Source organism: Bos javanicus, chromosome 15 (assembly GCF_032452875.1).
Source record: "Bos javanicus breed banteng chromosome 15, ARS-OSU_banteng_1.0, whole genome shotgun sequence".
NCBI classification, from domain to species: domain Eukaryota; kingdom Metazoa; phylum Chordata; class Mammalia; order Artiodactyla; family Bovidae; genus Bos; species Bos javanicus.
The window spans coordinates 1,781,167-1,802,893 of record NC_083882.1 but is presented as its reverse complement, the minus strand read 5'-3'; positions in this window follow the sequence as shown (position 1 = coordinate 1,802,893).

Sequence of the window (21,727 nt, the reverse complement as noted above, 5' to 3'; positions counted from 1 at the left end):
GATTTATTAAGGTCTCAAACCAGCTCATTTCATCAAAAGGGAGATTGTTCTGGGTGGGCTTAACCTAATAAAGTGAGTTCTTAGAAGGAAGTCCAGAGGTAAAAAAAAGAAATAGGAGAGATGCAGTGCTGCTGGCATGAAAGAATATCATCTTGTGAACAGTCAAGGAACTGAAGGAGTTAAAACACATTAAAATGTTCATGATGATAATGCTACAAAAGAAGGAAGGGGGAAATTGAAGGTATACTATGTGAAGTTTCTTACACTACACATAAAATACTGTATTATTTGACTGTAAATTTGATCAAATACGGTTCAGTTCAGTTCAGTTCAATTGCTCAGTCATGTCTGACTCTTTGGACCCCATGAACCGCAACACACCAGGCCTCCGTGTCCATCACCAAATCCCAGAGTCCACCTAAACCCATGTCCATTGTGTCGGTGATGCCATCCAACCATCTCATCCTCTGTCGTCCCCTTCTCCTCTTGCCCTCAATCTTTCCCAGAATCAGGGTCTTTTCCAATGAGTCAGCTCTTTGCATCAGGTGGCCAAAGTATTGGAGTTTCAGCTTTAGCATCAGTCCTTCCAATGAACACCCAGGACTGATCTCCTTTAGGATGGACTGGTTGGATGTCCTTGCAGTCCAAGGGACTTTCAAGAGTCTTCTCCAACACCACAGTTCAAAACCTCAATTCTTCGGCGTCAGCTTTCTTCACAGTCCAACTCTCACACCCATACATGACCACTGGAAAAACTATAGCCTTGACTACATGGACCTTTGTTGGCAAAGTAATGTCTCTGACTTGTAATATGCTGTCTAGGTTGGTCATAACTTTCCTTCCAAGGTGTAAGCGTCTTTTAATTTCATGGCTGCAATCACCATCTGCGGTGATTTTGGAGCCCCCAAAAATAAAGTCTGACAGTGTTTCCCCATCTATTTGCCATGAAGTAATGGGACCTGATGCCATGATCTTCGTTTTCTGAATGTTGAGCTTTAAGCCAACTTTTTCACTCTCCTCTTTCACCTTCATCAAGAGGCTCTTTAGTTCTTCACTTTCTGCCATAAGGGTGGTGTCATCTGCATATCTGAGGTTATTGATATTTCTCCTGGCAATCTTGATTCCAGCTTGTGCTTCTTCCAGCCCAGCGTTTCTCATGATGTACTCTGCATATAAGTTAAATAAGCAGGGTGACAATATACAGCCTTGACATACTTCTTTTCCTATTTGGAACCAGTCTGTTGTTCCATGTCCAGTTCTAATTGTTGCTTCCTGACCTGCATACAGGTTTCTTAAGAGGCAGGTCAGGTGGTCTGGTATTCCCGTCTCTTTCAGAATTTGCCACAGTTTATTGTGAACAACACAGTAAAGGCTTTAGTATAATAAATAAAACAGAAATAGATATTTTTTTGGCAGAGAAGGCAATGGCACCCCACTCGAGTACTCTTGCCTGGAAAATCCCATGGATGGAGGAGCCTGGTAGGCTGCAGTCCATGGGGTCGCTAAGAGTTGTACACTACTGAGCAACTTCACTTTCACTTTTTACTTTCATGCATTGGAGAAGGAAATGGCAATCCATTCACAGTTTATTGTTAACAACACAGTAAAGGCTTTGGTATAATAAATAAAACAGAAATAGATATTTTTTTGTCAGAGAAGTCAATGGCAACCCACTCCAGTGTTCTTGCTTGTAGAATCCCAGGGACGGGCAGCCTGGTGGGCTGCCGTCTATGGGGTCGCACAGAGTCGGACACAACTGAAGTGACTTAGCAGCGGCAGATATTTTTTGGAATTCTCTTGCTTTTTCAATGATCCAGCGGATGTTGGATCCCTCTCGGGGGCTATGCTGGCGCACCAGCACAGCAGCTTCGATGATGCACAAGGGAAGCTGAGAGGAGCTACCCCACGTCCAAGGTAAGGAGCAGCGGCTGCACTTTGCTGAACAGCCGTGAAGAGATACCCCACGTCCAAGGTAAGAGAAACTCAAGAAAGATGATAGGCGCTGGAAGAGGGCATCAGAGGGCAGACAGACTGAAACAACAATCACAGACAACTAACCAATCTGATCACATGGACCACAGCCCTGTCTAACTCAATGAAACTAAGACAAGTCATGTGGGTCCACACAAGACAGATGGGTCATGGTGGAGAGGTCTGACAGAATGTGGTCCACTGGAGAAGCGAATGGCAAACCACTTCAGTGTTCTTGCCTCGAGAACCTCATGAACAGTATGAAAAGGCAAAAACACAGGACACTAAAAGAACTCCCCAGGTCAGTAGGTACCCAATATGCTACTGGAGAAAGCTGGAGAAATAACTCCAGAAAGAATGAAGGGATGGAGCCAAAGCAAAAACAATGCCTGGTTGTGAATAGGACTGGTGATGGAAGCAAGGTTTGATGCTGTAAATAGCATATTGCTTGGGGCTTGTGCACTGGGACGACCCAGAGCGATGGTACGGGGAGGGAGGAGGGAGGAGGGTTCAGGATGGGGAACACGTGTATACCTGTGGTGGATTCATGTTGATATATGGCAAAACCAATACAATATTGTAAAGTTAAAAAATAAAATTAAAAATAAAATTTTTAAAAAAAGAGCATATTGCATAGGAACCTGGAATGTTAGGTACGTGAATTAAGGCAAATTGGAAGTGGTCAAAGAGGAGATGGCAAGAGTGAACATCAACATTGTAGGAATTAGTGAACTAAGATGGACTGGAATGGGTGAATCTAAATCATATGACCATTATATCTACTACTGTGGGCAGGAATCCCTTAGAAGAAATGGAGTAGCCATCACTGTCAACAAAAGAGTCTGAAATGCAGTACTTGAATGCAATCTCAAAAACGACAGAATGATATGTGTTTTAACAAGTGGAGAAACATATTATTAATACCATTTTGATTAAACTGAAGCATTACTTTTACTAATGCAGTCTTTCACGTATTGGTCTACATCAAAGCACTGATATTGTATCAAATTATTGTTTTCTCCAGATATATACCCAGGAATGAGATTATAGGGTCATATGGTAGCTCTATTTTTAGTTTTTAAGGAATCTCATTGCTGTTCTCTATAGTAGCTGTACGAATTTACATTCCCAACAATACTGAAAGAGGGTTCCTTTTTCTACATATCCTCTCCAGCATTTATTGTGTTGACTTAAAAAAAATGCACAATATGAAAGCTTCAAGTTAGGTTTTGTTGATGTGGTTCATTTGCTAAGTCATGTCCAAATCTTTGCAACCCCATGAACTGCAGCATGCCAGACTTCCCTGTAATTCACTATCTCCCAGAGTTTGCTCTCATCCTCTATTGCCCCCTTCTCTTCTTGTGCTCAATCTTTACCATCATCAGGGTCTTTTACAATGAGTTGGACCTTTGCATCAGGTGGCCAAAATATTACTCTCCACCAAAGCAGTGGCTGCTGGTATACCCTAGGAAAGATAAAATCCCATGCTTCAAATCCTGGTCTCCCACCAAAACCACTGGGCAACTACAGACTACATGAAGATGCTTCCACACAAGGACACACCTTCAGGACCAGGATAGGTAACTGTTTTGCCTGCTTTCAAGAATAAAACCATAGAAAGTCAAACAAAATGAGAGCAGTGGAATATGTTCCAAAGGAAAGAACAAGATAAACCCCCTCCCCCCACCCAGGGGAAAAAATAATGAAATGGAGATAGGCAATTTACCTGATAAAGACTTCAAGAAGTAGTGACAAAAATTCTCACTGAATTTGGGAAAAGAATAGAAGAAAACAGTGAGAATTTCATCAAAGAACTAGAAAACATCAAAAAGAACTGATCATAACAGAAAAATACAATAAACCATCAGAAACCATCCAATTCAGAATGTCATGTAGAAGAAAATTTTACTTAGGATAGTTCAAGAAACCTCCAGGATAGAGTCAAGTTACAAATATTTGCATTATAGGGGACCCAGAAAAAAGAGAGAGAGAATTAAAAAGAATACATATGAATCAGTTCTAATGAGGTGGATGAAACTGGAACCTATTATACAGAGTGAAGTAAGCGAGAAAGAAAAACACCAATACAGTATACTAACGCATATATATGGAATTTAGAAAGATGGTAAAGATAACCCTGTATGCGAGACAACAAAAGAGACACTGATGTATAGAACAGTCTTTTGGACTCTGTGGGAGAGGGAGAGGGTGGGACGATTTGGGGGAATGGCACTGAAACATGTATAATATCATATAAGAAATGAATCGCCAGTCCAGGTTCGATACAAGATGCTTGGGGCTGGTGCACTGGGATGACCCAGAGGGATGATACAGGGAGGGAAGTGGGAGGCGGGGTTCAGGATGGGGACCACATGTATGCCTATGGCGGATTCATGTTGATGTGTGGCAGAACCAATACAATATTGTAATTAGCCTCCAATTAAAATAAATAAATTTAAATTAAAAAATAAAAAAAAAGAAATCAAAGAGGACACTAATAGATGGAGAAATATACTGTGTTCATGGATCGGAAGAATCGATATAGTGAAAATGAGTATACCACCCAAAGCAATCTATAGATTCAATGCAATCTCTATCAAGCTACCAATGGTATTTTTCAGAGAACTAGAACAAATGACTTCACAATTTGTATGGAAATACAAAAAACCTCGAATAGCCAAAGCAATCTTGAGAAAGAAGAATGGAACAGGAGGAATCAACCTGCCTGACTTCAGGCTCTACTACAAAGCCACAGTCATCAAGACAGTATGGTACTGGCACAAAGACAGAACTAAAGATCAATGGAACAAAATAGAAAGCCCAGAGATAAATCCACACACCTATGGACACCTTATCTTTGACAAAGGAGGCAAGAATATACAATGGAGGAAAGACAATCTCTTTAACAAGTGGTGCTGGGAAAATTGATCAACCGCTTGTAAAAGAATGAAACTAGAACACTTTCTAACACCATACACAAAAATAAACTCAAAACGGATTAAAGATCTAAACGTAAGACCAGAAACTATTAAACTCCTAGAGGAGTACATAGGCAGAACACTCTCCGAGATAAATTACAGCACGATCCTCTATGACCCACCTCCCAGAATATTGGAAATAAAAGCAAAAATAAACAAAGAGGACCTAATTAAAATTAAAAGCTTCTGCACCACAGAAATGAAACTGTAAGCAAGGAAACTATATGCAAGGTGAAAAGACAGCCTTCAGAATGGGAGAAAATAATAGCAAACAAAGCAACTGACAAATATTTAATCTCAAAAATATACAAGCAACTCCTACAGCTCAATTCCAGAAAAATAAACAACCCAATCAAAAAATGGGCCACAGAACTAAATAGACATTTCTCCAAAGAAGACATACAGATGGCTAACAAACACATGAAAAGATGCTCAACATCACTCATTATCAGAGATGTAAAAATCAAAACCACAATGAGGTACCATTTCATGCCAGTCAGAATGGCTACTATCCAAAAGTCTACAATCAATAAATACTGGAGAGGGTGTGGTGAAAAGGGAACCCTCTTACACTGTTGATGGGAATGCGAACTAGTACAGCCACTATGGAGAACAGTGTGGCGATTCCTTAAAAAAACTGGAAATAGAACTGCCATACGACCCAGCAATCCCCCTGCTGGGCATACACACCGAGGAAACCAGAATTGAAAGAGACACATGTACCCCAATGTTTATCACAGCACTGTTTATAATAGCCAGGACATGGAAGCAATGTAGACATCCATCAGCTGATGAATGAATAAGAAAGCTGTGATACATATACACAATGGAGTATTACTCAGCCATTAAAAAGAATACAGTTCTAATGAGGCAGATGAAAGTGGAGCCTATTATACAGAGTGAAGTAAACCAGAAAGGAAAATACCAATACAGTATACTAATGCATATATATGGAATTTAGAAAGATGGTAATGATAACCCTGTATGCGAGACAGCAAAAGAGACACAGATGTATAGAACAGTCTTATGGACTCTGTGGGAGAGGGCGAGGGTGGGATGATTTGGGAGAATGGCATTCAATCATGTATAATATCATATGTGAAACGAATTGCCAGTCCAGGTTTGATGCATGATACAGGATGTTCAGGGCTGGTGCACTGGGATGACCCAGAGGGATGGTATGGGGAGGGAGGTGGGAGGGGGTTCAGGATGGGGAACATGCATACACCCGTGGTGGATTCATGTTGAGGTATGGCAAAACCAACACAATATTGTAAAGTAATTAGCCTCCAATTAAAATAAATACATTTATATTAAAAATTTTAATTGTCTATCTAACCATAAAAAAAGGAGAGAGAGAAAGGGGCAGAAAATGTATTCAATGAAAATATGGCTGAAAACTTTCCTAACCCAACAGATATTAAGGGCCAGAAATCCCAGAGAGCCAGAGACATCATGAATTCAAAGAGAACCACAAAAAGATACATAATAATTAAAAAGGCAAAAGTTAAAAATAAAGACAATTTTAATGACAACAAACAATAACAACAACAAAAAAACAGAGTCGCATACAAAGGAAACCCCATAAGGCTATCAGCAGAAACTTTGCAGAGTAGAAGGGCATAGCATGATACATTTCACGTATTAAAAGGAAAAAGCCTACAACCAACTCTACCAGGCAAGGTTATCATTGAGAATTGAAGGAAAGATACAGAGCTTGCCAAAAAGCAAAATAATAATAATAATAACAAAAACAAACTTTATTACTACTAAATCAGCCCTATAAGAAATGTTAAAGGCCTTTAGAGAAAAAGAAAAAGCCTCAAAAAAAAAAAAAAAAAGAAGAAGAAATATCTCACTGCTGCTGCTGCTGCTAAGTCGCTTCAGTCGTATCCGACTCTTTGAGACACCATAGACGGCAGCCCACCAGGCTCCCCGTCCCTGGGATTCTCCAGGCAAGAACACTGGAGTGGGTTGCCATTTCCTTCTCCAATGCATGAAAGTGAAGAGTGAAAGTGAAGTCACTCAGTCGTGTCCGACTCCTAGCGACCCCATGGACTGCAGCCTACCAGGCCCCTCCATCCATGGGATTTTCCAGGCAAGAGTACTGGAGTGGGTTGCCATTGCCTTCTCCGAATATCTCACTGGTAAATGTAAATATATAGGAAATTCAATGGATCAACCACTTAAGTCAGTATAAAGGTTAAAAGACAAAAACTGTAAAATCAATTATAACTACAATCAACAACTAAAGGATATACATAAAGATGTAAAATATTACACCAAAACCTAAAATGTAGAGGGGAAAGTAAAAAATATAGAGCTTTTAGAAAGTGTAAAGAACTGTTTCATGTATATTGACCTATAAATATATCTACTTGTTTGAAATAGTCATTTAAGTTTAAACACTTTCTAAAAGCTCTATATTTTTTTAAGCAAAATGGAAAAAAGCTCACTGTTTGCAGATGATATTACACTATATATAAAACCTGAAACTGTGATGATATTTTTTGTTAATTGGCTATGTTTAGTGTTAGTTGATCAGTCATGTCTGACTCTTTGCAACCCCATGGACTGTAGCCCACCAGGCTCCTCTGTCCATGGAATTCTCCAGGTAAGAATAAATTTTTCAGGATATGAGATTAATATATAGAAATTTATTGTTTTTTTATACACTAACAATTTACTACTAAACACAACCAGAACTCTCATAGATTTCACTGTAAAACTTAAGTCATGAATCAGATATATCACAAACTCACTAATTTACTACTATTGTAAAGTTAAATAAAATAAACAAAATTGATGGATAAATCAAAAGCTTTACAGACAAGCAAAAGTTAAGAGAATTTAGCACCCCTGAACCAGCCTTACAATTAATACTAAAGGGACTTACATAGCTAATAAACATGAGAGAAAGGAAAAACCTACAAAAACAAATACAAAACAATTAAGAAAATGCCAATAGGGACATATAAATTAATAATTACTTTAAATGTAAACAGATTAAATTCACCAACCAAAAGATACAGACTAACTGAATGGATACAAAAACAAGACACATATACACGCTGCCTACAAGAGACCCACCTCAGACCTAGAGACACAAACAGATTGGAAGTAAAAGGATGGAAAAAGATATTCCATGTGAATGGAAACCAAAAGAAAGCTGCAGAGGCAATCCTTATTTCAGACAAAATAGATTTTAAAATAAAGAATATTGTAAGAGACAAAGAAGGACACTACATAACATTCAAAGGATCAATCCAAGAGGAAGACATAACAATTATAAATATTTATGCCCCCAACATAGAGCACCTCAATACATAAGGCAAACAATAACAGGCATAATAAGGGAAACTGACAGTATCACAATAATAGGAGGGGACTTTAACACCCAAATTACACCAATGGACAGATCATCAAAACAGAGAATCATCAAGGAAACACAAACCTTATATGATTCATTAGACGAAATGGACCTAATTTGTATCTTCAGGACTTTACATCCAAATGCAGAAGAATACACTTTCTTCTCAAGTCCACAAGGAACATTCTTGAGGATTCACTACATCCTGGGCCACAAATTAAGCCTCAGTAAGTTTAAGAAAATTGAAATTGTGTCAAGATTTTTCTCAGACCACAACTCTGAGACTAAGTATCAACTACAGGAGAAAAAACTGCAAAAAATACAAACTCATGGAGATTAAACAATACATTACTAAATAAAGAAGAGATTATTGAGGAAATAAGAAGGGAAATCAAAAGATTCCCAGAAACAAATGACAAAGAAAACACGATGAGTCCCCAAACCTATGGAATTCAGCAAAAGTAGTTCTAAGACGGAAGTTTATAGCAATACAATCCTATCTCAAGAAACAGGAAAAGCATCAAATAGACAACCTAACTCTCCATTTAAAGGAGTTAAAAGAAGAACAGAAAACACGAAAGTCAGCAGAAGGAAAGAAATCATAAAGATCAGAGAAGAAATAAAAGAAAAAAGAAATAAAGAAAATAATAGCAAAAATTAATAAAACTAAAAGCTGGTTCTTTGAGGTGATAAACAAAATTGACAAACCTTTAGCCAGACTCATCAAGAAAAAAGGAATAAAAATTTTAAAAATGAGAAATGAAAAAGGAGAGGTTACAACAGACAACACAGAAATACAAAGGATCATAAGAGAATATTATGAGCAACTATATGCTAATAAAATAGACAACATAGAGGAAATGGATAGATTATTAGAAAAGTTCAACTTCACAAGACTGAACCAGGAAGAAATAGAAATTAGGAACAAACCAATTACAAACACTGAAATTGAAGTTGTGATCAAAAACTCCCCAGAAAACAAAAGCCCAGGGCCAGGTGGCTTCACAGGGAAATTCTAGCAACCATTAGAGAAAAGGTAATGCCTACTTTTCTGAAACTCTTCCAAAAAATTGTAGAGGAAGGAACACTTCCAAACTCACTGTATGAGGCCGCAATCACCCTGATACCAAAACCAGGCAAAGATAATACAAAATACAAAACTACAGGCTAATGTCACTGGTTAACATAGGTGTAAAAATCCTCAACAAAGTTTTAGCAAACAGAATTCAACAACACATTAAAAAGCTCATACATAATCAAGTTGGGTTTATTCCAGGGATGCAAGGATTCTTCAATATACACAAATCAATCAATGTGATACACCATATTAACAAATTTAAAAATGAAAATCATATGATCACCTCAATAGATGAAGAAAAAGCCTTTGACAAAATTCAGTACACATTTACAATAAAAAAACACTTCAAAAAATGGGGATAGAATGATACTACCTCAACATAGAAAAGGCCATATGTGGTAAGTTCACAGCAAACACTATTCTCAATAGTGAAAAACTGCAAGCACTCCCTCTAAGGTCAGGAAGTCAAGGGTGTTCACTCTCAGCACTATCATTCAACATAGTTTTGGATGTCCTAGCTAAAGCAATCGGAGAAGAAAAAGAAATAAAAGTAATACAGATTGGAAAAGAAGTAAAACTCTCACTGTTTGACGATGACATACTATACATAGAAAACCCACAAGAAACTATCAGAAAATTACTAGAGCCAATCAGTGAATTCAGTAAAATCACAGGATAAAAGGTCAATATACAGAAATCACCTGCATTCTTATATACTAACAATAACAAATCAGGAAGACAAACTAAGGAATCAATCCCATTCTACACTGCAACAAAAAGAATAAAATATCTAGGAATAAACCTACTTAAGGAGGAAAAAGAACCATAAATGGAAAATTATAAGACACTGATGAAAGAAATCAAAGATGATATAAACAGATGGAGAGATATTCCATGTTCCTGGGTAGGAAGAATCAATATTATGAAAATGACTATACTACCAAACTCAGTCTACAGATTCAATGCAATCCCTATCAAATTACCAATGGCATTGTTCACAGAACTAGAACAAAAAATTTCACAATTCGTATGGAAACACAAAGGACCTCAAATAGCCAAAGCAGTCTTCAGAAAGAAGAGTGGAGCTGGAGGAATCAACCTTTCTGACTTCAGGCTATACTACAAAGCTACATTCATCAAGACAGTACAATACTGGCACAAAAGCAGAAATATAGACCAATGGAACAAGATAGAAAGCCCAGAGATAAACCCATGCACCTATGGGTACCTCATTTTTTACCAAAGAGGCAAGAATATAAAATGGGGCAAAGATAGCCTTTTCAATAAGTGGTGTTTGGAATACTAGACAGCAAAAGAATGAAATTAGAACATTTCCTAACATCATACACAAAGATACACTAAAAATGGATTAAATACCTAAATGGAAGACCGAAACTATAAAACCCTTAGAGGAAAACATAGGCAGAACACTGAATGACATAAATCAAAGCAAGATTCTCCATGACTCACCTCCTAGAGTAATGCAAATAAAAACAAAAATAAACAAGTGGGACCTAATTAAATTTAAAAGCTTTTGCACAGCAAAGGAAATTATAAACAAGGTGAAAAGACAACCCTCAGAATGGGAGAAAATAATAGCAAAGGAAACTACTGACAAAGGATAAATTTCCAAAATATACAAGCAGCTCATACAACTCAATACCAGAAAAACAAACAACCCAATGAAAGAGAGGGGGAAAGACCTAAACAGACATTTTTCCAAAGAAGACATACAGATGGCTAATAAACACGTGAAAAGATGCTCAACATTGCTCACTATTAGAGAAATGCAAATCAAAACTACAGTGAGATACCACCTCACATCAGTCAGAATGGCCATCATCAAAAAGTCTACAAACAATAAATGTTGAAAAGGATGCTGGTGCAATGTAAATTGATACAGCCACTAAGAAAGGCTGTATGAAGATTTCTTTTAAAAACTAGAAATAAAACCACCATATGACCCAGAAATCCCACTCCTAGGCATATGCTCAGAGGAAACCAAAGCTGAAAAAGACACGTGTCCCATTGTTCATTGCAGGACTATTTACAATAGCTAGAACATGTAAGCAACCTAGATGTACATTGACAGATGAATGGATAAAGAAGCTGTGGTACATATACACAGTGGAATATTACTCAGCCATAAAAGGGAAAGCATTTAAGTCAGTTCTAATGAGGTGGATGAACCCTGAGTCTATTAAATAGAGTGAAGTAAGTCAGAAAGAGAAAGATATAACACATATATATGGATGATACTGATTATCATTTATTTGCAAGGCAGCAATGGAGAAACAGAGAACAGACTTCAGGGAGAGGGGAGGAGAGGGTGAGATGTATGGAGAGAGTAACATGGAAACTTACACTACCATATGCAAAACAGATAGTCAATGGGAATTTGCTGTATGACTCAAACAGGGGCTCTGTAACAATCTAGAAGAGTGAGATTGGGAGGGAGATGTGAGGGAGTTTTAAGAGGATGGGGACCTCTGTACACCTATGGCTAATTCATGTTGATGTTTGACAGAAAATAATAAAATCCTGTAAAGCAATTATCCTTCAATTAAAAAATAAATAAATCTTTGAAAAAATCATATAGTCAAGAAAATATCAGCAAAAATCCTTATATTTCAGCAGATTCTTGAAGTAGGAGAGGAAGCGGAATTCAGCAATGTTGGTAATGAGATTGCAAGCGAAAGGAAAAAACAAAGACCCAAACACACTTACTTGTGTTAAAGTAACAAAAATTTTGTGCCTAGAGCACTGTGGTAAAGGTGGACAGTAGCAGGAGAGGATATAAAAAGAGACTATGGAAGACTTAGGGGGAGGCAAGAAAAGCCATAGTTCTAATGGAATATCACTCAACCATAAAAAGGAATAAAACCCTGCTATTTACAACAAACATGGATAGACCTTGAAAGTATTATACTAAGATAAATCAGAGAGAGAAAGAAAAACGCCATTTGATCTCACCCATATGCAGAATCTAAAAGCAAAACAAATGAACAAACAAAAATAAACAAAAAACAAACAGAACACATTAGTGATTGCTGTTATTCAAGTCGCCCAGTCATGTCCAACTCTTTGCAACCCCACGGTCTGCAGCACGCCAGGCCTCCCTGTCCATCACCAACTCCCAGAGCTTGCTCAAACTCATGTCCATTGAGTCACGGATGCCATCCAACCATTTCATTCTGGGTTGTCCCCTTCTCCTCCTGACTTCCGTCTTTCCCAGCATCAGGATCTTTTCCAGTGAGTCAGTTCTTCACAACAGGTGGGCAAAATATTGGAGCTTCAGCTTTGGCTTCAGTCCTTCCAATGAATATTCAGGACTGATCTCCTTTAGGATTGACTAGCTTGATGTCCTTGCAGTCCAAGAGACTCTCAAGAGTCTTCTCCAACGTCACAGTTCAAAAGCATCAATTCTTTGGCACTTAGCTTTCTTTATAGTCTAACTCTCATATCCATACATGACAACTGAAAAAACCATAGCTTTGACTAGACAGACCTTTGTTGGCAAAGTAATGTCTCTGCTTTTCAACACTATGTCTAGGTTTGTCATTGCTTTAGATTAGTAGTTATCAGAGGGGAAATGAAGGACAGTGGGTAAATTGGGTGAAGGGGATGATATAAGGCAACTACATTTGTGGTAGTGATCACTCTGTAGTGTACATAGATATCAAATCATAATGCTGTACTCCTGAAACATATTTTTTAAGATAAAATAAAATTTGCAAAACAATAAAAAAGAAATCATAAAATGTTTTGTTCAAGTTCTGAGTAAAAGGCATTGGTAATTTGATAGAGACTGTATTGAATTTGGGGGTAATGTAGTCATATTCACAATATTCATTTTCAAATCCAAGAACATGTTATATCTCTCCGTTTGTGCTATCTTTGATTTCTTTCATCATTGTCTTATCGTTTTCTTCACAGGTATTTTGTCTCCCAGGTAAGTTTATTCCTGGGTATTTATTCTTTTTGCTGCAGTGGTGAATGGGAGTCTCCTTAATTTCTCTTTCTGATTTTTTGCTGTTAGTGTATAGGAGTGCAAGAAATTTCTGTGTATTAATTTTATATCATATGACTTTACTAAATCCACTGATTAACTCTGGCAGTTTTCTGGTGGCATCTTTAGGATTTTCTACAGTATCATGTCATCTGCAAAAAGTGACAGAAGTTACAACTGACACTGCAGAAATGCTAGGATTCCTAAGAGACTACCACAAGCAACTATGCCAATAAAATGGACAACTTGGAAGAAATGGACAAATTCCTGGATGACCTTCCAAGACGGAACCAAGAAGAAATAAAAAAATATGACCAGACTGTTCACAAATACTGAAACTGTGATTAAAATCTTCCAACAAACAAGAGCCCAGGGCCAGATGACTTCACAGGTGTATTCTATGAAACATTTAGAGAAGACCTAACACATTCCCTTCTCAAACTCTTCCAAAAAATTGCAAAGGGAGAAACATTCCATGAGGCCACCAGCACCCTGACACCAAAACCAGACAAAGAAACCACACAAAAAAGGAAAATAACAGGCCAATAGCGTTGATGAACATGGATACAAAAATCCTCAACAAAATACTAGCAAACAGAATCCAACAATACATTAAAAGGGTCATACTCTATGGTCAACTGAGATTTATCTTAGGAATGAAGGATTCTTCAATATATGCAAATCAGTCAATGTAATACATCACATTAACAAACTGAAGGATAAAAGCATATGATATGATATGATACGATAATCTCAATAGATGCAGAAAAAGTTTTAGACAAAATTCAACACCCATTTATGATAAAACTCTCCAGAAACTTTGCATACCTTTACTTAATAAAGGCCATATACAAGCACATAGCAAACATTACTCTCAATGTTGAAAAACTGAAAGCATTTCCTGTAAGATCAGGAATACACCGAGGGTGCCCACTCTCACCACTATTGTTCAACATAGTTTTGGAAGTCCTAGCCATGGCAATCAGAGAAGAAAAAGAAATAAAAGGAATCCAGATTGGAAAAGAAAATGCAAAATACTTTTTATCTTATATTGAAAATGCAACTTTCACATGGAGGCAGGGTTGCTAAAAGAAAGGCATATCTGTAGACTCTAATATGAGTCAAGAAAAAGCAAAATCATTACATGACAATTTAAAGCAAGCAGGTGATGAAACTAAAACTGGAGAATTTAATGCTAGCAAAAGATGGTTTAATAATTTTAAAAAGAGGTTCGGATTTATCACTGGGCTTTCTATTTTGTTCCATTGATCTATATTTCTGTCTTTGTGCCAGTACCATACTGTCTTGATGACTGTGGTTTTGTAGTAGAGCCTGAAGTCAGGCAAGTTGATTCCTCCAGTTCCATTCTTCTTTCTCAAGATTGCTTTGGCTATTTGAGGCTTTTTGTATTTCCATACAAATTGTGACATTATTTGTTCACGCTCTCTGAAAAATACCATTGGTAGCTTGATAGGGATTGCACTGAATCTATAGATTGCTTTGGGTAGTATACTCATTTTCACTACATTGATTCTTCCGATCCATGACCATGGTATATTTCTCCATCTATTAGTGTCCTCTTTGATTTCTTTCACCAGTGTTTTATAATTTTCTATATATAAGTCTTTAGTTTCTTTAGGTAAACATATTCCTAAGTATTTTATTCTATTCGCTGTGATGGTGAATGGAATTGTTTCCTTAATTACTCTTTCTATTTTCTCATTGTTAGTGTATAGGAATGCAAGGGATTTCTGTGTGTTGATTTCATATCCTGCAACTTTACTATATTCATTGGTTAGGTCTAGTAATTTTCTGGTGGGGTCTTCAGGGTTTTCTATGTAGACGATCACGTCATCTGCAAACAGTGAGAGTTTTACTTCTCCTTTTCCACTTTGGTTCCTTTTATTTCTTTTTCTTCTCTGATTGCTGTGGCCAAACCTATGTTGAATACTAGTGGTGAAAGTGGCACCCTTGTCTTGTTCCTGACTTTAGGGGAAATGCTTTCAATTTTTCACCATTGAGGATAATGTTTGCTGTGGGTTTGTCATATATAGCTTTTATTATGTTGAGGTATGTTCCTTCTATTCCTGCTTTCTGGAGAGTTTTTATCATTAATGGATGTTGAATTTTGTCAAAGGCTTTCTCTGCATCTATTGAGATAATCATATGATTTTTATTTTTCAATGTGTTAATGTGGTGTATTACATTGATTGATTTGCAGACATTGAAGAACACTGCATCCCTGGGATAAAACCCACTTGGTCATGGTGTATGATCTTTTTAATGTGTCGTTGGATTCTGATTGCTAGAATTTTGTTAAGGATTTTTGCATCTATGTTCATCGGTGATATTGGCCTGTAGTTTTCTTTTTTTGTGGCATCTTTGTCAGGTTTTGGTATTAGGGTGATGATGGCCTCATAGAATGAGTTTGGAAGTTTACCTTTCTCTGCAATTTTCTGGAAGAGTTTGAGTAGGATAGGTGTTAGCTCTTCTCTAAATGTTTGGTAGAATTCAGCTGTGAAGCCATCTGGACCTGGGCCTTTGTTTGCTGGAAGATTTCTGATTACAGTTTCAATTTCCATGCTTGTGATGGGTCTGTTAAGATTTTCTATTTCTTCCTGGTTCAGTTTTTGAAAGTTGTACTTTTCCAAGAATTTGTCCATTTCTTCCACGTTGTCCATATTATTGGCATATAATTGCTGATAGTAGTCTCTTATGATCCTTTGTATTTCTGTGTTGTCTGTTGTAATCGCTCCATTTTCATTTCTAATTTTATTGATTTGATTTTTCTCCCTTGGTTTCTTGATGAGTCTTGCTAATGGTTTGTCAATTTTATTTATCCACGCACCTATGGACACCTTATCTTTGACAAAGGAGGCAAGAATATACAATGGAGAAAAGACAATCTCTCTAAGAAGTGGTCTGGAAAAACTAGTCAACCACTTGTAAAAGAATGAAACTAGAACACTTTCTAACACCATACACAAAAATAAACTCAAAATGGATTAAAGATCTAAATGTAAGACCAGAAACTATAAAACTCCTAGAGGAGAACATAGGCAAAATACTCTCCGACATAAATCACAACTGGATCCTCTATGACCCACCTCCCAGAATATTGGAAATAAAAGCAAAAATAAACAAAGAGGACCTAATTAAAATTAAAAGCTTCTGCACCACAGGAAGGAAACTATAAGCAAGGAAACTATATGCAAGGTGAAAAGACAACCTTCAGAATGGGAGAAAATAATAGCAAATGAAGCAACTGACAAAGATTTAATCTCAAAAATATACAAGCAACTCCTGCAGCTCAATTCCAGAAAAATAAACAACCCAATCAAAACATGGGCCAAAGAACTAAATAGACATTTCTCCAAAGAAGACATACAGATGGCTAACAAACACATGAAAAGATGTTCAACATCACTCATTATCAGAGAAATGCAAATCAAAACCACAATGAGGTATCATTTCACAGTCAGAATGGCTGTGGTCCAAAAGTCTACAAGCAATAAATGCTGGAGAGGGTGTGGAGAAAAGGGAACCCTCTTACACTGTTGGTGGGAATGCAAACTAGTACAGCCACTATGGAGAACAGTGTGGAGATTCCTTAAAAAACTGGAAGTAGAACTGCCATATGACCCAGCAATCTCACTGCTGGGCATACACACCGAGGAAACCAGAATTGAAAGAGACACGTGTACCCCAATGTTCATTGCAGCACTGTTTATAATAGCCAGGACATGGAAGCAACCTAGATGTCCATCAGCAGATGAATGGATAAGAAAGCTGTGGTACATATACACAATGGAGTATTACTCAGCCATTAAAAAGAATACATTTAAATCAGTTCCAGTGAGGTGGATGAAACTGGAGCCTATTATACAGAGTGAAGTAAGCGAGAAAGAAAAACACCAATACAGTATACTAACACATATATATGGAATTTAGATAGACAGCAACGATAACCCTGTATGCGAGAGAGCAAAAGAGACACTGATGTATAGAACATTCTTTTGGACTCTTTGGGAGAGGGAGAGGGTGGGATGATTTGGGAGAAAGGCACTGAAACATGTATAATTATAATATCATATAAGAAACGAATTGCCATTCCAGGTTCGATGCAGGATACAGGATGCTTGGGGCTGGTGCACTGGGATGACCCAGAGGGATGGTATGGGGAGGGAGGTGGGAGGGGGTTTCAGGATAGGGAACACGTGTACACCCATGGCGGATTCATGTTGATGTATGTCAAAACCAATACAATATTGTAAAGTAATTAGCCTCCAATTAAAATAAATAAATTTAAATTTAAAAAAATAAAATATCTATATGTATATATATTAAATAAGTTTTTTTTTTCTTTAATGTCAAAACGAGTTGCCAGTCCAGGTTCAATGCACGATGCTGGATGCTTGGGGCTGGTGCACTGGGACGACCCAAAGGGATGGTATGGGGAGGGAGGAGGGTTCAGGATGGGGAACACATGTATACCTGTGGCGGATTCATTTTGATATTTGGCAAAACTAATACAATTTGTAAAGTTTAAAAATAAAAAAGTAAAAAAAAAAGACCATAGGAGGAAAACCTTATGCTGACCAAGAGGCAGCAGACAACTTCCCAAATGCCATTAAGAATGTCATTGAGGAGAATGGATATCTCCCTGAATAGTTCTTTTCTTTTTTTTTTTAAATACAGACAAAAGTGCCCTATCTGGAAAAAAATTTCATGCAGGACATTTATTACTAAGGAAGAGATATGAGCACTAGGATTTAAGGCAGGGAGGGATAGGCTAACTACTGACATGTGCAAATACAATGGAGTTTACAATCAGCACTACTCTTATTTATAAAATTGCTAACACTTGTGCCTTGAAGGGAACAGATAAACACCAGCTGCTAGTCTTTTAGTTGTATAACAAGAAGGACTGAACTTGAGAACAGTTTTTCTGGATTGGTTCCATTGAAGCTTTGTCCTTGAAGTTAGAAAGTATCTTGCCGGTAAGGAGCTGCCTTTTAGTTATTTAGCTATTGGACAATGCCACTGGCCACCCAGAACCCCGTGAGTTCAATTATTGAGTTCAGTATTGAAGCCATCAAAGTGATCTGCTGCTGCTGCTGCTGCTGCTAAGTCGCTTCAGTCGTGTCCGACTCTCTGTGACCCCATAGACGGCAGTCCACCAGGCTCCACCGTCCCTTGGATTCTCCAGGCAAGAACACTGGAATGTGTTGCCATTTCCTTCTCCAATACATGAAAGTGAAAAGTGAAAGTGAAGTCGCTTGGTCATGCCCGACTTTCAGTGACCCCATGGACTGCAGCCTACCAGGCTCCTCCATCCATGGGATTTTTCAGGCAAGAGTACTGGAGTGGGGTGCCATTGCCTTCTCTGATCAAAGTGGTCTACTTCCCCTCAAACACAACATCTCTAATTCAGCCTCTAGATCAGGGGGTCCTAGGGACCTTTAAGGCTCATTACACATGGTACTTTATGGAAAGAACTATCAACACAATGGAAAAGAATCCTGATAGAACATGATGAAAGTTTGGTAGGACTGCATCACTGAAGACACCATGGTTATTTTTTAAAAAGCCATTAAGCCTGAAACTGTAAATTCCTGTTGCCAAAAATTGTGTTCAGATGTGTTACATGACTCCACAGGATTTATGATAGAGCCAGTCGAGGAAATCATGAGAGAGATCGTGGATATAACCAAAAAAGGTTGCAGTGGGGGAGGGGGGGCGGGGTGTGGAGGAAGGGTTTCAATATAAAGATCTTGGAGAAATTCAGGAGCTGATAGACATCACATTCAGAGGAATTAACAGAAGACAACTTGATGAAGATATGTGCTTTTGAACTAGATGGGAAAGAAGTTGTAGAAGCAACAGTGCTAGAAAACAAATTGACATTAGAGAGTCTGGCAGAAGGGCTCCAATTATGCAAAACTGCATTTGACTTCTTTTTACAACATGGACCCTTCTGTAATATGGTCAATGAAACTAAAGCAGATACTGGAAGGATTGGTACCATATTAAAACATTTTTAGCGAAAAGAAAAAGTAAAAAGACACAAATTATAATGTATTTCCATACAGTTACACAGAATGTGCCTGCCTCTCCTAGCTCCCCTTAGAACTCCTCCACCTCTTCTGCCTCTTGCTACTCTGACACAGCAAGATTAACTTTCTTTTTGTCCTCCTCCTCAGACTACTCAAGGTAAATACTATGAGAATGAAGACCTTTATTAAGATCCATTTCACTTAATGAATAGTAAATAATCATCCTACTGTTAATAAACTTACCTGTTGTGTTTATATGTCTTCATGTGAAAATCTAATAACTGTATGGCAAGAACTGTAAGAGATATTTTCGTGTCATGATCATCTCCTAAGTATTCATTATATAGAACACCATATGCAAGATTCGTATTTAAGTGGAAAGCCTATCCTTCTATAGGCATAAAGAGATATTTCATAAGATTCATAATGTGTTAATGTTCTTGCTACTTTATACCTTGTTTTCAAAGTATTATATTACTGTAGAGTATGCCTCTCTCTCATAACTGGGGAAACAGTATCAGCCTATCATAAGTGATTTTTTAATGTAATGTTTCCAGTTTGTACCATGAATATGACTGTATACTATATGCCATAAAATTCTTATAATCATTCACTTTTATTTTTATTGAACGATAATTGGTTTACAGAATCTTGTTGTTTTCTGTCAAAACTCAACATGAATCAGCCATAGGTATATATATATCCTCTCCCTTTTGAAACTCCCTCCTCATCCCACCACTCTAGATTGATACAGAACCCTGTTTGAGTTTCCTGAGCCATACAGCAAATTTCCATTGACTATCTATTTTACATATTGCAATGTAAGTTTCCATGTTACTCTTTCCATACATCTCACCCTCTAATCCCCTCTCCCCATGTCCACAAGTCTATTCTGCATTGTTTCTCCATTGCTGCCCTGTAAGTAAATTCTTCAGTACCATTTTTCTAGATTCTGCATATGTGTGTAGAATACAATATTTACCTTTCTCTTTCTGACTCACTTCACTCTGTATAATAGGTTCTAGGTTCAACCACCTCATTAGAACTGACTCAATGGTGTTCCTTTTTATGGCTGAGTAATATCCATTGTGAATTTCTTCTCTGATCTTAATGATTACTTTCCTTCTAATTTGGAGAGGTGCAGAGGTTGTTCTTCTTTTTCCAGTTCCTTTAGGTGTAAAGTTAGGCTTTCTATTCGATGTTTTTCTTGTTTCTGAGGTAGGACTGTATTGCTATAAACTTCCCTCTTAGAACAGTTTTGCTGCATCCCATAGGCTTTAAGTTGTGTGTTCACTGCAATTTGTTTCTAGAAATTTTTTATCTCCCTTTTGATTTCTTCAGTAACCTGTTGGTTATTTAGAAACGTATTGTTTGAAGTCCATGTGTTGTATTTCTTACAGTTTTTTTTTTTTTTTCTTGTAGTTGATATCTAGTCTCAGAACATTGTGGTCAGAGAAGATGCTTGCTACTGCTGCTAAGTCGCTTCAGTCTTGTTCGACTCTATGCGACCCCATAGACGGCAGCCCACCGGGCTCCGCCATCCCTGGGAGTCTCAGGGCAAGAATACTGGAGTGGGTTGCCATTTCCTTCTCCAATGCATGAGAGTGAAAAGTGAAAGTGAAGTTGCTCAGTCGTGTCTGATTCTTCACGACCCCATGGACTTCAGCCTATCAGGCTCCTCCATCCATGGGATTTTCCAGGCGAGAGTACAGGAGTGGGTTGCCATTGCCTTCTCCAGGAGATGCTTGATACTATTTCAATTTTCTTAAATTTACTGAGGTTTGATTTCTGACCAAAGATGTCTATTGTGAAGAATGTTCCATATCCTGGAGAATATCCACAGAAGAAGGTGTATTCTTCTGCAATTTGATGCAATGCCCTGAAGATATCGATGAGATCCATCTCATCTAATATATCATTTAAGACGTGTTTCCTTATTAATTTTCTGTTTTGATGATTGGTCCATTGGTGTGAGTGGGGTATTAAAGTCTCTTACTCTTATTGTGTTACTGTAAATTTCTCATTTTATGTCTGTTAGTGTTTGTCATATATTGAGGTGCTCCTATGTTGGGTGCATAGATATTTACAATTTTTATGGCTTCCTCTTGGATTGATCCCTTGATCATTATATTGTGTCCTTCCTTATCTCTTGTAATCTTTATTTTAAGGTCTATTTTGTCTGATATAAGGATTGCTACTCCAGCTTTCTCTTTTCCATTTGCATAGACTATATTTTTCCATCCTCTCACTTTCAGTCTATATGTG